Source organism: Podarcis bocagei, assembly GCF_964188305.1.
Source record: "Podarcis bocagei genome assembly, chromosome: 15".
In the NCBI taxonomy this organism is placed as follows: Eukaryota; Metazoa; Chordata; class Lepidosauria; order Squamata; family Lacertidae; genus Podarcis; species Podarcis bocagei.
The window spans coordinates 13,044,423-13,059,191 of record NC_138141.1 but is presented as its reverse complement, the minus strand read 5'-3'; the positions used below and the strand labels follow the sequence as shown (position 1 = coordinate 13,059,191).

Here is a 14,769-nt window from a genome sequence, read left to right as displayed (position 1 = left end):
CGCCAGAAGCGGCTTAGTCATGCTGGCCACATGACCTGGAAGCTGTACGCTGGCTCCCTTGGCCAATAAAGCGAGATGAGCGCCGCAACCCCAGAGTTGGCTACGACTGGACCTAATGGTCAGGGGTCCCTTTACCTTTACCATACCCCCCCAGCCGGAGTCCCACATGCTATCTGCTCCACCCCACTGTTTATTGGAAATGATCAGAAGGAAAAGCTGGGAGGAGAGCTAGGAAAAGTTCTGCTGTTCCACTGCTGCAGAACTTGCATTGCTGACCACCCAGCCCCCCACTCTTGTCAGTGGTGTGAATCTGAAAAATGATGAAGCTGGTTAAGGGAGCCAAGGCAAACAAAATGATTTTAGCCTACATGCTGCTCTTGTGGAGACAAGAGGGTGACTTGCAAATGTTCCCAGTAAGCTCTGGTCACCTCCCTGACCTGCTTTGGTGGTGGGTAGAGAAAAGGGCTCTTTAAGCTATGGGATGTAAGAAGTAGCCAGAAGCGACTTGGGGAGGGACCAAACAACACTGGGTTTTGTCTTTCTTCCCTTGTTATGGGGGTGGGGAAATGGCCTCCATTGTGCAACTCTTTTCTCTCTTTCTGCTGCCGTAATCTTGGGGAGGGCGAATTTGCAACTGAATTCACAGGCACTGTTAAAGGACACTAAAAAAAGAGAAAGAAGTGGTTTTGTTGTTTCATGGGGTTTTTTCCCCCTTCTTCTTCTTTGCAAGAAGAAAATGGCCTTGCTCATTCTTTGCCTTGTTAGGATCAAGACAGATTAGCTGTTTTTAAGGTGTTCTTTTGAGTCTATAGCAACAGTTGGAGGCAGGATCAGAATGTGAAATGGCTGTGGGACCCTGAATGTTGAAGCGTCAAACAAATCGAAGTGTCCAAGGGGTGGGAGGTGACAACACTGAATGTGTTGGGTGGGGGAATTGTTGCTGATAATGTGTAATTGGGTGCTTTTTTGGGGGTAGCAGATACTGAAATCCCTCTCCAGAGCCACACACGAGACGTGGAAAGTTCAGGTGGCCCTTTTCCTTACTCATCCTTGCAAGCTGCAAATGACTTTCTTTTAGCCGTTGTGCATCATCTTTCTAGCCAGAGCAGCAATCAAGGCTGCTTACAATAAGGTACAGATAAAAAAAGGATACAGAGCTAAGTCACCCAGCTGGATAACCTGTATGAATGATAAAAGAAGCAGTAATCATAAAAAAATGAATAAAATTGAAGGCTCGGTGGAGTAAAAATGACTTGGCAGTGGCCATAGCAGTTAAATTTTAACAGATCTGCGGCCGCCATGCCCTGTAATGTTTTTGAGCTGCAGGCAAGTCTCATTTCAGTTGTTTGTGGGGGTAGAAGCAGCTGTTGGTTGCTAATGGGTTAACATTCTTCAGCCCCCTGATTCATTTTTATAAACATCTGCTAAAAGTAGAAGATTTGGATTTTCTCTGTTCACTAGGGATTTGCATGTCCTTGATTCAAGGGCTTCTGATGGGTTTTATTTCATTCCCGGATTAATAAACTCGGAGTAACCGGCTGTCGCATGGACAGAGTTACTTAGCTAGCCATCAGCATTGGTTGGCATTTGGGAGTGGTTTCAGACTGAAGCCAGCTCCAGTCCTGCCTGTGGAAGCGCTAAGTGGGAGAGAATTGACAGTGGCAGAACCCTTGAAATTATTCCTCCTGCCGGCAGCCTCCTGGAGAGATGATGGAGAATGGAACTGAAGGTCTTTGAAATGTGCTGGGATAATGGCGGAGGAAGGGAAAAAACTCATTTCACCAGGTCATAAAGTGTCCAGCCTGAATTTAGCTATTAGCCAGCATGCGGCAACCTGTGTACAAGGACGGGGGTGGGGTGGGGGTGGGGAATTGATGCATCGCACCCCATGTGCCCATGACAGTCGACAGTAGCCCAATGACCCTAACATCTTCTACTTCAGACTTGTTGACATGCGGTGAGCAGGAGAATGCATTGCTCTTTCTGCATCTCAGGTCTGAACCATGAAGTACTGTAGTAGTAAAGCATGCCACTAGGCATGTGAAGAGTGACTTTCTGTTTTTTTAAAAAATAATATTTATTGAACCAAAAGAATTTTTTTTTAAATACAAAAAAGACAAAATTACAAAAAAGAAGAAAAAACAAAAACATGAGAAGAAAAGAAAAGAAAAGATAAAACCATCCTTATCAAATTCTCCAATTTCCATTACCTTCTTTCCATGACCTCCTCCTCCTCCCATCTCTTGTATCTTGATTAATGATTGTCGCAGCAAATCCTTTCCATAATTCCTAATATTTTATCATTACGTTACCTTACTCTATTCTCATTTTATCTTGTAGAGACGACCTTAGAGCCTAAAACTTAAACCTTTTTTACCAAGTTCTCATAACCATTACCTTTTTGCCTAGTTCTTTAAACATTTTAACAAGAGCCAAGTAATTTCATTTCAACATTTTCCCAACATTCATAAAACATTTCTAGTAATAGTAATACAAAAAAAGTACAATAGAATAGAAACAATCCAATCTTCTTCCAGCGTCCCCTCCCCCCAGTCCCGGGGTTGTCAGTCTTTTTTTTTTTTTTTTTTAGTCTGGCACATTAACCTGGTGCCCTTATATCCGAGGCCTTCAAGTCTCTTCCATGTCCCTTTCGCAGCTCTTCTTCATATTTTCCTTTCACTCGCGGGAACTCCAGCTTTGTAGTGTTTTTGACCCTTTTCAACAAATCAGCCCCTTTCTCATAGTCCAGACTAAGCTCCATGTAGTGTTTTAAAACATATTTCAGATTCCCTCCAAAATTGGGAGTCCCAACAGCTCCAAACCTCTGACGGCCCATTTCCAGACTCGGAAAGTCCAAACCTCCCTGCATAGGGGGGTCAATCCAACCCCCCATTTCCAGTTCAATCCAAACTTTATCTTTCCAAGTCTGGTTTTTTCCAAGTTCATTTGTCAAATCCAAAAGCTCACTTTCCTGCTGGGCCGAGAGTCCCTCCATCCCTGGCGTCCCAGATTCAGCAGGGTCCTCTTCTTTCTGTTGTTCTGTCGTGGCACACTCCTGTTTTAGTTCCTGAGTGGGCTCCATATAATTTTCCACTACCTGATCAAAGGCACTGGCAGCTTTTGTCATAAAGTCCATCTTCTGACTTAACTGATCCAATAGGGCACTTATATTACAGAAAGCACCCAACAGTGCTTCTGAAGGCATTGTCCTGCAAGGTCACAAAACTCTTTCCCACAGTTGTAATCAGTAAACAGCAGCAAGTTCCCAGGATTTAGTTACAATTTCATATCTCCCCTCTAGGGGGAGAGAGTGAAGAGTGACTTTCTGTATTCACTAAATAATTTGTGGCCGGCCTAAGGAAGGGGCAGGGTTTCTGGGTTAAAAGATATGACTTGGAGGCAGACTTCAGCCGTAAGTTTTGCAGAGCTATGAAGTCTCTCTTTCTTTCTCCCGCCTCCGGGAAACTTTGTTCCAACTTTCCTAGTTTCTGCAACTTCTAAAGACATTCCCTGCACAATTCTGAAGCTACATTGGTGAGGGCTAGAAACTTCATTTTTAAAAAAGTGAGTTTTATTGAGCAGGGTGGGATGGAAGAATGCACTCAAAGCCTTGAAAGTAGCATTCTCTTCTGCCCTCCCCTTCCCACATCCTTCGCTGCTCAAGCCTTGTCTCATCCTCCTCAAAGCCTTGCCACTCTGCTTTAGACATCAGGCCTTTAAGGAGGACTCCTGTCACTTCGTGTCTTCCATACAGCAATTAATACTCTGATGGCTGGCGTATAATAAATGCCAAATGGTAGCAGTATAATTGTTTGCAGGGCTGTTTGCTCAAAATGTGGTGTTTTCTGATTTACAGAAGTGTTTTGGAGCTGCAGCCCAAATGCTAATGGGGCTGGAGCAATGCTTGGGACTATTTTCTTGGGAAGATGCATAAGGGGGGGGGCTTGATATGACAAGAGGCTTGCAAACTTATACAGTCATACCTTGTGTTGCGTCCGCTTCATGTTGTGTCTTTTTGCGTTATGTCCCGTGGCTACCCGGAAGTACCGGGACTGGTTACCTCTGGGTTTTGCCGCTCGCGCATGCACAGAAGCATTAAATCGCACTTCACGCATACTCAGAAGCGTCAAATTGCGCCGCGCGCCTGCGCAAACACAGCGCTTCAAGTTGCTGGCATTTCACGTTACGGACGGGCCTCCGGAGCGGATCCCATCCGTAACCCGAGGTACCACGGTACAGTCATCCCTCGGGTTACAGATGCTTCGGGTTGCGTGATTTCGGGTTGTGCACCGCACCGAACCCAGAAGTACTGGAACAGGTTACTTCCGGGTTTCGGCACCTGCGCATGTGCAGAAGCTCTGAATTGTGACCTGTGCATGTGCAGATGCAGCGCTGTGAGTTGTGGACACTGTGGGTTGCGAATGTGCTTCCTGCACGGATCATGTTCACAACCCGAGCGTCCACTGTACATCATATGGAAAAAGTGGATATAGACCTGTTTTCCAACTGCATTGCATAATACTAGAACTAGGGGTCATCCAGGGAAACATGCAGAACATCCCAGGTTCAATTCAGCACTGAATTGTGGGATTTTCTACCACAATATGCAGCAGCGGCGGCTGGTTTGGGTTGTATCCGATACTAGTCTAATTCAGAGTAGAGCTGCTGAAGTTCATGGATTGGAGGACTAGCTTAGATTCATTAATTCCAGTGGGTCCCCCTTCCAATGGAGATGGAATTTCTCCCTCTCCCTCTCTCACAATACCTGAACTCGTGCACACCAACAAAGTTGAAGGTTGGGAGATTAAGGACAGATTAAGGACAGATCAAAGAAAGTACTTATTTACGCAGCACATAGTTAAACAGTGGAACTCTCTTCCACAGGAGGGGCAGCGATGGCCACATGGAGGAGAGGCTGTCCATGGCTACTAGTCTTGATGGTTCTGCTCTGCCTCCACAATCAGAGGCAGCAATACTTATGCATACCAGAAATTACAGGCTTTTCTTACATTCTTATGGGTCTGTGTAGAACTTAGCTGGAGACACCCCGCTGCCTCTGAATATTAATCACTCGGAAACACCCGTAGGATGAAGAGGCTACTGCCCTCACGTCCAGCTTGTGGGCTTTCCAAGAGGCATCTGGTTGCCACTCTGTGAAACCGGATTATAGACTGAGCAGGCTTTTAGTATGATCCAGCAGATTGTTCTCATGATACTGACAGGAAGGGAGGCATGGATTCTGCACCAGTGCAGAAAATGTAGTAATGGGCACAGAATTCAGAATTGCAATCCATATTTGTCTTACTTTTCCCTTTACAGTGGTACCTTGGTTCTCAAACTTAATCTGTTCCAGAAATCCAAAGTGTTCCAAAACCAAGGCGCGCTTTCCCATAGAAAGTAATGCAAAATGGATTAATCTGTTCAGACTTGTAAAAAGCAACCCCTAAAACAGCAGTTTAACATGAATTTTACTATCTAAAGAGACCGTTGATCCATAAAATGAAAGCGTACTACAGTCATATAATCAATCAATCAATCAATCAATCAGTAACTAAACTGGGTTCCACACAGTCACAGAAACAAAAAAGAGCCGCAAAACCAAAAAATGCAAAATAAATAATAAAAACAGACAGAACTCAGAGTAACGTTCAAAATGGAAGTGTGGCACTCAAATCGTAAGCGTAACTCTCAAATCATCAGTGTAATACTCAAAATGGAAGTGTAGCACTTAAAACGGAGCACATTTGACTTCTGAAAAAAGTTTGCAAACTGGAACACTTACCGTATTTTTCACCCTATAGGACGCACTTTCCCCCCTCCAAAAATGAAGGGGAAATGTGTGTGCGTCCTATGGTGCGAATGCAGGCTTTCGCTGAAGCCTGGAGAGTGAGAGGGGTCGGTGCGCACTGACCCCTTTCGCTCTCCAGGCTTCAGGAAGCTATCCGCAAGCCTTGCAAGCCCAGTGGGAGTTCCCGCGGGCTCGCAAGACTTGCGGGCAGCAGCCTGCAGCCCACAAGCTCGGGGGACAGCGGGGAGGCGCAGCGCCGCCATCCTGCTGTTCCCCGACCTGGTTTGGAGGCTGGCGCTGGGGAGAAGCACGCTTCTCCCCAGCGCCAGCCCCACAAGCTCAGGGGACAGCAGGGAGATGCAGCGCTGCCATCCCGCTGTTCTCCGACCTGGTTTGGAGGCTGCCAGCCCCACAAGCTCGGGGGACAGATATCCGCAAGCCTGGGGAGACCAGCGGGACTTCCTGCCAGGCTCCCTAGGCTGGTGGATAGCAGCCTGTTCTGGGGGCTGGGGTCGGGGGAAGCTCGGGCATCCCCCGCCCCAGCACCGTGACTGGGGGGGATAAATTCCCCCCCTTTATTTCCCCCCCCAAAAAACTAGGTGCGTCCTATGGGACAGTGCGTCCTATAGGGTGAAAAATACAGTACTTATGGGTTTGGAGTGTTTGGGTTCCAAATTGCTTGAGTACCAAGGTGTTTGAGAACCAAGGTACCACTGTATTTTAAAAAGGCAGATCACATCCACACCACACATTTAAAGCACTATTATACTATTTTAGGGGTGTATAGGGTATTAGGGGAGGGGGTAGTACCTTTGAGGAAGACACATAATGCTCCTTCTGGGGCGGTTTGCCTGTCTTTGGTTCCTACCCTGCACTCAGCTCTCACCTGTGGCTCCTAGAAGCTGTCAGCATACGACAGTGGCCACATCCTGGAGAATGGCTTCGACTGGCAGGCTAAACCAGGTGAGGTTAGCCAATGGGTCTCAAACCCTCAGTGAGTTAGAGACTTCCTTTGCATGTGAAGACAGGCTGTGGTGAATTGAGTGGTCAAGTTGGTCCAACGGTCCAGAAGGTGGTTTCTGCATGTGCTGCAGAGGAAAGTGAGAGGCAGATAGGGCTCATCGACCTGGGAAAGTGGTCCATCTAGGAAAAGCAAAGCTCTGGTCCTAAACATCCACTGCCTTGCAAGATATCATCAGGAGAAGAAAAGGCTAAGGAGTAAACCCTTCACAAATCTCAGTGGAGTCCCTAAGACAGTTGGATGGCACCTGGTATACCTCCTTCTGGCAACTCCTGCAGCCAAGCTGGTGTCAAGCGTATTGCTCTGCTTTCTTTTGGACCACATCAGCGAGGCTGAGAAGGGGGTCTTTTTGTCTGGGCAGCCTAGGAGCTCCATAAACGCTGTCCAGGCTTGTGCCCCGAGCAGGTCACTTTGGTGCTGCTAACGCAGCAGTTTTACTTCACCACTAGAGGAATACTCCATTGTCTCTTGAGGCGGATGGATGCCAACAACAATACCACTTTGATTGTCTTGGCTTCCACCAAAGACTCCTGGGAACTGCAGTTTGTTAAGGATGCTGAGAGCTGTTAGGCGGCTCCTCACAGAGCTAAAATTCCCAGTGCCTGTAGCAAACTACAATTTCCAGTGGTTTAAAGCATGGGCAGACAAACTAAGGCCCGGGGGCTGGATCTGGCCCAATCGCCTTCTAAATCCGGCCCACAGACGGTTCAGGAATCAGCATGTTTTTACGTGAGTAGAATGTATCCTTTTACAGTGGTACCTTGGGTTACATACGCTTCAGGTTACATACGCTTCAGGTTACAGACTCCGCTAACCCAGAAATAGTGCTTCAGGTTAAGAACTTTGCTTCAGGATGAGAACAGAAATCGTGCTCCGGCGGCGCGGCAGCAGCAGGAGGCCCCATTAGCTAAAGTGGTGCTTCAGGTTAAGAACAGCTTCAGGTTAAGAACGGACCTCCAGAACTAATTAAGTACTTAACCCGAGGTACCACTGTATTTAAAATGCATCTCTGGGTTATTTGTGGGGCATAGGAATTTGTTCATTTCCCCTCCCCCCAAAAAAATATAGTCTGGTCCCCCAACAAGGTCTGAGGGACAGTGGACTGGCCCCCTGCTGAAAAAGTTTGCTGACCCCTGGTTTAAAATGTATGGTGTGGATGCGACCTCAGTGTCTCTACCTGCTATGGCTTGTAAAGCACAAAAGTGCATAAGAAGGACTTGGTGAAATCTCAGAAAGCACAGGGGTGTGTGTGTCCAAATTAGATTTCCAGTGGGTGGGGCCTCATTGGCATGCAATCACATTGTTCCCTCCCCACAATTAGGCTAAGCAGAATAAATTATACATAAGGTGCAAATGGGCTTAATTTCCATAATTTATACAAATTGCAGACAATGATGGCCGAGGAAATTTCTGTGCCTGAGGCAGAAAATGAAATGTTGCATACTCCCCCTGCACAATATAAATAGTAATGGAGCTGTCACCTGATTCATCAATTAATTGGCAAAGATCTTTGTTTCTTTCTTAATTCATTTATTTAAATTTGTGGTTGCGTATAAACAGATGCTCCGAAGCATTTATCTTTTTTTAGGCGATGCTTGGGTTGTACCAGACATCTTCACCTTAGAAGAGGCCTTCTTTCCTGTGATTCCAGGATCTACCAGGTCAGCCTATCTAGATCAGCCCTGGGTGGGAAGAGGTCTTTTCCGGGTCTCAGCCGGTGGCTGGCCTTTCCTTAGCACATGCTGAACGCTGGAAGATTGAAGACAGGCCAAAGAAGGTACTGCTTCATGCAGTGCATAATTCAACTATGTAATGTGTTCCCACAAGAGGCAGCGATGGCCACAAACATGGATGGCTTTAGAAGATGGTTAGACAAATGCATGGAAGATAAAGCTATCAATGGCTACGAACCTCTGGGGGATAAAGGCAGCATGCTTCTGAGTACCGTATTTTTCGCTCCATAGGGCGCACCGGGCTATAGGGCGCACCTAGTTTTTAGGGGGGGGGAATAAAGAAAACACCCGCTGGCTGTCTTGGCTTCATTTTTAGCCGCGGGGCTGGGGTGGGGGAAGCCTGAGCTTCCCCCGACCCCAGCCCCCAGAACAGGTCTGGGAGCTTGCGGGGCTGGGGGCGCGCTCCAAAGGCTTGCGGATAGCTGCCTGAAGCCCGGGGAGTGCAGCGGGAGTTGGCGCTGCGCTCCCCAGGCTGCAGGCTGCTATCCGCAAGCCTTCGGAGCGTGGGGGGAACTCCTGCTGCGCTCCGAAGGCTTGCGGATAGCTGCCTGAAGCCTGGAGAGAGAGAGGGGTCAGTGCGCACCGACCCCTCTCGCTCTCCAGGCTTCAGCGAAAGCAACACGAAGCCTCTGGAGCGTGGAGGGAGCGCTCCCTCTGCGCCTTGGAGGCTTCCCGTTGCTATCGCTGAAGTCAAGGAGCCTGCATTCGCTCCATAGGACGCACACACATTTCCCCTTCATTTTTGGAGGGGGGAAAGTGTGTCCTATAGAGCGAAAAATACGGTAATTGTTGCTGGAAACCACAGGGAGAGAGTGCTGCTGCAATTGGGTCTCTTTGAGTCTTGCTGGGACTTCCCATAGGCATCTAGTTGACCACTGTGAGATGCTGGATCAGAGAGGCTCTTGGCTTTATCCAAGAGGTTGCTCTTATGTTCTTATGGCTGCATCAATATATTTTGCTGCCCGAGGCAAAGGACGTGATGACATATCCCCTCTTCCGCAATTCTGCATACAGAAGTTGAATCTTCCTTCAATACTAGTAGTGGGATTGTGTTCTCTTTTAGAACCATAGAATTGTAGAGTTGGAAGGGAGCACGAGAGTCATAAATTCCAAGCCCCTGCAATGCAGAATTCTTTTGCCCAACGTGAGACTCGAACCCACAACCCTGAGATGGAGAGTCTCATGCTCTACCAACAGAGCTGTTCGGACAGAGGCCAGCGCAACAGTTAGGGGGATGGAGGATGAAATGTGTGGCAGGCTTGCAGCTCTATCTTCCAGCAGAAGGGGTCTCATGAGGGACAGCTGGGGGACTGTCACCACTGGCCCTTAGTATTTTATTCATTATTTTACATAAAGTGGTACCTTGTGTTAAGAACTTACGGTAATTCGTTCTGGAGGTCCATTCTTAACCTAAAACTGTTCTTAACCTGAGGTACCACTTTAGCTAATGGGGTCTCCTGCTGCCGTTGCGCCGCTGCTGCACGATTTCTGTTCTCATCCTGAAGCAAAGTTCTTAACCCGAGGTACTATTTCTGGGTTAGTGGAGTCTGTAACCTGAAGCATCTGTAACCTGAAGCGTCTGTAACCCGATTCATTTTTGAATCAATCCCCGGGAATCATCCCAAAGCAATTTAACCATGAAAACAACAACATTAAAACACATGTACAGTGGTACCTCGGGTCAAGTACTTAATTCGTTCCAGAGGTCCGTTCTTAACCTGAAACTGTTCTTAACCTGAAGCACCACTTTAGCTAATGGGGCCTCCTGCTGCTGCCGTGCTGCCACCGCACGATTTCTGTTCTCATCCTGAAGCAAAGTTCTTAACCTGAAGCACTATTTCTGTGTTAGCGGAGTCTGTAACCTGAAACGTATGTAACCTGAGGTACCACTCTAAGTACAAACTCTATGTCAATGTATTTAGAAGATTGAAAATCTCCACTTAAAAGGCTTGTTGGAAGAGGAAAGTCTTCAATAGGCACCCAGAATACTGCAAAGAGGGCACCTGTTGGATATGTAATGGGAGGGGGGTCCAAAGGGTGAGCTCCACACTCTGAAAGTATGATTCCTACATCATACAGAATGAACTTCCCAATAAGAGGGCATCTGCAGAGTGCACTAATGAACTGGGCGGAGTCTGTATTTTAAGTATCCTGGTCCCGAGATGTATAAGTCTTTGCCTATCAGTACAACAAGCACCTTGAATTTAGACTGTCAACTAATTGGCAGGTGGCAGCAGTTTTTCAGCACAGGCATAAGAGCACAGCAATGGTCTGCCCCAGTGAGCAGTTGAGTCACTGCATTTTGCACTTGCTGCAATTTCTGGGCCTTGCACACAGAGTACCTTGCCATACCCTAGCCTTGAAGTTACCAGTGCACGGATGACAGTGGGCTGGGTGTCCCAATCCTGAAGTGGCCATAGCTGTGTTACCAGCTGAAGCCACTGAGATTACTTGGGCCTCTAGTGACAGAGGTAGATCTGGGAGCATCTTCCTCCTGAAATGGTTGCCCCCTCCTGCCCAATGGTAGGACTGGCCCTGTCTTACCCTTTACCTGCTATTGGATCTTTGGCGGTGCTAAGGATTGAACCCAAGACATTATGCATGCAGAGCTATAGTCCCTCCCTTAAGTTAGCAAACTTATCCCACCTCTCATCTGTAGAACTGAAGATAGTGAACATGAGATTTCCAGGCAGACTCCTATACAGTCACTGGCCTGCTTAGCTTCAGCAATATTGTCATTTAGACTGTCATATGGTGTCAGAACATGCCTTGGGACACATTACTTTAAGATGTCACTTGCCTTCTGCTTTTTTTATATAACAAGAACCTTGTATTAGTATTATATAATTTAAAAATTTGGTGTCCAATTAATGGGAAACTCTGGTTTAATTTAATTAACCCAATTAAATGAAATGCTCTTGCCATTTAATCATTTAAATGGTGCAGTCCTGTGCTTGTCTACTCGAAAGAAAGCCTCATTAAGTTCCATGGGGCTTATTTTTAGGTAAGTGTGTATATCACTGCAGCTTAAATTTTGCAGCCCTAACTGACAGCTTACTGTCCTAGCAGACTGTCTCCCCCTGTTGAATGACAGGGCCGGCTCCAGCTGCAGAATTTGTCTTCTTGTTACCATAGCTTTCTTGGCACAGATTATTTTTTAAATTTTGCATGCAGAGTACACACAGCCTTGTCAACCAGATGGTGGAGAGAGACAAATAGATGCGAGGATGAGAGGGACTCTCTCCTTTGCCTTTTGCAGCAGCCAGATGTCTGAATGATGCTTGGAGAGGTCTAGTTTCCTTCCAGTAGCCAGAGGCAAGAATGGATATTGGATTTCACATACCTGCATGTTAGAGATTCTCAGATCGGGGTTAAAAAATGGCTCTTTGATGGGAAGCCCAGAACCTTCCCTTTCCCTGAAGGTGGTTTAATATTTTGAAGGCTCAGGGAGAGATGCTATTTATCGCATTAGCTTCTCATATATGGGAGGGTGTGTGTTGCACAAACATATCAAGACTTTACCTGCTGATATGCCTTTGTGGCCTTCTGCTGATCAATATTTGTTAAGCTTTCATGTGAGTAGGTGACCACTTCCAGCGGTGCTGTAAACTTAGCTGGCATGTGATTGGCACCTGTCACGATACTAAGAAACAAACCCGAATGCCCAGGGAAGAGCTGGGTCTAAATGTACAGATGCATATCTACAGCAGAAGGTATTAAAAGATAATGCTTTACTGATTTACATCTGTTGCATTCAGTGGCCATTGGATGATAGACGGAAGCAAGTAAAGGCCTTCTAGCCCAGAAGTGGATGGAAGACAAATGCTGGTCCAGCAATGGACCACTGAGCAATTTCTAGTGAGAGAAAGTTTCTTGTGAGAGAGCAATTTCTTGTGAGAGCCAGTGTGGTGTAGTGGTTAAGAGCGGTAGTCTCGTAATCTGGGGAACTGGGTTCGCGTCTCCGCTACTCCACATGCAGCTGCTGGGTGACCTTGGGCCAGTCATACTTCTTTGAAGTCTCTCAGCCCCACTCACCTCACAGAGTGTTTGTTGTGGGGGAGGAAGGGAAAAGGAGAATGTTAGCCACTTTGAGACTCCTGAAGGGGAGTGAAAGGTGGGATATCAAATCCAAACTCCTCTTCTTCTTCTAGTGCGCCACCAAGGACAGGGACAGCCAAAGGGCTTCTCTGCGGCTGTTGTTGGACCACAACCCACATCACTTCTAGCCAGTATAGCCAGAATGGTCAGGGATGTTGAGAATTGTGGTCCAGCATCACAGGTTCCCCCATCCCTGAAGCAGATATTGGTGTAATCCAACAAGACACTCCTTATATTGTTAAGCATGAGTACATGCTCAGGATCAGATTCATTATGCCATAACTGTTAAGAGATCCTGTGTATGGACTCCTGCCTTATGTAAACTTATCATAAAGAGAACCTTTTGGATCAAACCAAAGGTCCACATTGCCTTCTGTCCCATGGTGGCCAAACAGAAGTCCCCAGGAAACTCACAGAAGGACTTCAGAGCAATTGCCTTTTCCATGTTTTCTTTTTTGCATACATACCCATAACAGGTATTCAGTGACATATTGCTTCGGAACTTGGAGGTTTCCCTTTAGCCTGAAGATTTCCACTTAGCCATCATCATGGCTAATAGTCACTGTCCAATACCCTTCCAGTGGGGAGCCAAGCTTACCGAGTGGCTGCTGGGACCATATAACACAGTCCTAAAGGATCTACACTGGCTCCCAGTACGATTCCAAGCACAATTCAAAGTGTTGGTGCTGACCTTTAAAGCCCTAAATGGCCTCTGCCCAATGTACCTGAAGGAGCGTCTCCACCCCATTCAGCCTGGACACTGAGGTTCACCTCTGAGGGCCTTCTGACTGTTCCCTCACTTTCAGAGAACCAGGTAGACGGTCTTCTTGGCAGTGGCACCCTCCCTGTGAAATGCCCTCCCATCAGATGTCAAGGAGGTAAAGAACTACACATCTTTTAGAAGACCTGAAGGCAGCCCTGTATCAGGAGGTTTTTTAATGCTTGACATGTTGTTATGGTTTTATATGTGTTGGAAGCCACCTAGAGTAGCTGGGGCAACTAAGGCAGATGGGCAAGAAAGGAGGAGGAGGAGGAGGAGGAGGAGGAGGAGGAGGAGGAGGAGGAGACTGCCCAATTGCCAGGCAGTATAATGGACTGAGTGGGTGTGATCTAGGCACAAAGAGTTTTCTCTTGCCTGAGCAGCAGAATGGTACCTTCTGCCCTTGAGGGTCTTTCTACCTCCTCCACAATAAACCTTCACGGATGCCTTACTGGAGAGTGCATACTCCAGCTCTTGGATCCAAGTGCAGGTTTGGCAACTCTGAGATTGGTCCTAGCACCTTGTCAGCTCATGGAAGAACCATGGCACCATGCTAGATGCTGAGCACATGTTTTTGTGTGCAGAAGGTCCCATGTTCAATCCTTGGCATCTCCAGGGATAGCTGCCAGTAGGAAAGACCACTGCTGGATACCCTGGAGAGTAGTCAATACTGGACTGGGCTACCTGGATAAATAGTGGTGCAAGGCAGCTGTGCTCCCAGGGACAATCTAGCTGTTGAATAGCAGCTCTCCTCTCCCCTCTGCAGCCGTGAAGCCAGTGCTGGCTCTAGCATGGATGTCCATCCTTAAAAGGTTGCCTACTCCGTGTTTCTGTTCCTGCTCCCCATCATGTTCCCTCAACAGCAAGGAGAAGAAGCATTGCTCCAGGAGCTGGCTGTGGGTCCCCTGCTGAGGCATGGACTTTTGCAGCTGCCTGATGATGCCAGCCCATGATGCCAGCACGAGCATGGTGCCTCCTGTTTGGAAGTCAGTCAGTGGGAGTTATAGGGACCTTGTTACCACACGGCCGTTGTTGTTTGCAGTGGGTTTGTGCTTCCATTAATCTTCGTCAAAAAAAAAAAGTTCCAGACCTCTGCAGGTGCTTTTGTCAACATCACAGGAACCTGCTAATTGCTCTCATGGGTGGCTAATTTAAGCCTCGTGCTGTCATCTCTCGCTGTACTGTCGGAAAATAAATGTTGGGATGCTTGGATGCTAAGAAAAGCCAGTGGGCCGCAGCAAATAAATCAGCAAGGACCACGAGTTGCCCATTCATATTCTAAGCCTTCCTTTCAGCATGACTCTTGTGGCTGCTGCTGGGGTTTACTTTGGCCTGTAGCGTCTTGTCATGAGTGGAAACTGTTGGTGTT

The 14,769-nt window shown here is 47.2% G+C and overlaps 1 protein-coding gene and 1 long non-coding RNA gene across 6 annotated transcripts in view; one reads left to right on the top strand and one right to left on the bottom strand.

The window, feature by feature from the left end:
* LOC308574303 overlaps positions 1–10,355 on the bottom strand; it is a 397,067-nt gene extending 386,712 nt beyond the window's left edge. Inside the window, exon 1 of the long non-coding RNA XR_014002465.1 lies at positions 10,204–10,355. This is a non-coding gene — a long non-coding RNA (uncharacterized lncRNA). The remainder of the gene's footprint in view (positions 1–10,203) is intronic.
* ROBO3 (roundabout guidance receptor 3) overlaps positions 1–14,769 on the top strand; it is a 354,640-nt gene that overhangs the window by 146,674 nt on the left and 193,197 nt on the right. The window lies entirely within an intron of this gene.